Raw genomic sequence first — 2093 nt, forward strand, 5'->3', positions numbered from 1 at the left:
ATGCCCGAGGGAGGACTCGAACCTCCGTCGGGACCAGCCGCACAGCCTATGACTGTAGCGCCTAAGACCGCTCGGCTAATCCCGCGCGGCGCGCTGCAGGACTGTGAACACCGTCAGTTGAATTAAAACCACGCGGTATGACAAACACAGCGATAAACTTTGTTTGCAAAGTAAATAGACCTCTCGCTCCGTGGATGACTAAGAAACGACGCCAAACAATTAATAAACGAGATTGCGCACACAGAAGAGTGAAATACAGCTTGCTCCTCTTCTTTTCCTTTTGCCTTTTCCCGTTCCTCTACAAGGTCGGCACTGTTATACATCGGTCTGGTGATGGCTAGCTGCGTTTGGTGGCCAGATGCCCTTACTGACACCACCACGCGGCCCCGGAAGAATAGTGTCTGTCCCATCTGTGTGTGTGTCTAATGGACATCAATTGTGTATCTGCGGCGGGAGGGGGATTGGTTCAAATGGCTCTGACCACTATGGGACTTAACATCTATGGTGATGAGTCCCCTAGAACTTAGAACTACTTAAACCTAACTAACCTAAGGACATCACACAACACCCAGTCATCACGAGGAAGAGAAAATCCCTGACCCCGCCGGGAATCGAACCCGGGAACCCGGGCGCGGGAAGCGAGAACGCTACCGCACGACCACGAGCTGCGGACCGGGAGGGGGAATCAGCTCGGCATTCACCAACCGAGATCATCAAGGGTGGCTGGCTCACCAGGCGGTTACAATCCGGGACTGGCTCACCTCCCAGTGTCTCGGAAGCGAGCGAGTTAGCGCTCTTGGATACCCGACTGCTTTCGATCAATATCCAACGCCTGAACTGTATGAGGTACATACGAAGCTGCGGAACAAAGAAACGGCGAAATGTCCGCAACGCCAAAACCAAGTATGGCCGGTCTGTTGTATGTAATGCATCGTATGCTTGAACACTGCGGAAAGATTTGGCACGCATCGGCGAACGAAAGTGTAAAATCTGATGCAATTTTTTCAAGCCGCTGCAGACGAATTGAACGACTATCTCTCACCAGAAGTCAGCTCTCAAATGGCACGTTCTCGACAGACGCTGTTTCCTTAAAGTGTGTTTCTAGACTCACAGTCTGGAAGCAAATAATGAGAATGTCTATTGAAGCAGTAGGGAATGATGGTGTGGGTGTAGATAGGGTAAAATAGGGGTAGATAATCACACAGGGGAGATGGCCTACGGCTGTGATTCTCCCGCTCCCAGCTTTACAATCCTGCCGGACATTTGATAGTGTTGGGTGGTTGATTTGGGGAGGACCAAACAGCGAGGTCATCGCTCCCATTGGATTGATGGAGGAAGTCGGCCATACCCTTTCAAAGAAACCGTCCGGGCATTTGCCTGAAGCGATTTAGGGAAATCACAAAAACCCTAAATCAGGTTGGCCGGACGGGGGTTTGAACCATCGTCCTCCCGAATGCGAGTCCAGTGTGCTGACCAATGCGCCATCTCACTCGGTTTGATACTGAGTCTTTGTGTTGAGTGCCACGTTGATACTCTTCATGCCAGTACATTTGCATTTTTCCGCAAGGTAGAAGGTCAGTAGTTATGAAAACTTACATTTCAGGCCTGTACAGGTCTAGCTCCATACCGTCATGTTATTTCTCTTTGCGTTCTCGTCCACCATGTTTGATGACGGACTATGGCCATAACTGTCCCCCGAGTGGAAGAGGGCCGAGCGCAGTGGCCGAGCGGTTCTAGGCGCTTCAGTCTGGAACCGCAGGACGGCTACGGTCGCAGGTTCGAATCCTGCCTCGGGCATGGATGTGTGTGACGTCCTTAGGTTAGTTAGGTTTAAGTAGTTCTAATTTCTAGGGGACTGATTACCTCAGATGTTAAATCCCATAGTGCTCAGAGCCATTTGAACCATTTTTTTCTGTTTTTGATTGGAAGATATGCGCGTACCACCTTTGGGGCAGTTAGGGACTCTGTAAAACATTGTAAATTTTTTAGTTTTGACGGAATATGTTTTTTACGTATGCCATCTAAGTATATTACCAAGATTGGTTCTACTAAAGGCAAATAAAGACAAGAAGGCTACAAACTGCTATTAATGA

This window comes from Schistocerca serialis, chromosome 7 (genome assembly GCF_023864345.2).
Source record: "Schistocerca serialis cubense isolate TAMUIC-IGC-003099 chromosome 7, iqSchSeri2.2, whole genome shotgun sequence".
Classification (NCBI taxonomy): domain Eukaryota; kingdom Metazoa; phylum Arthropoda; class Insecta; order Orthoptera; family Acrididae; genus Schistocerca; species Schistocerca serialis.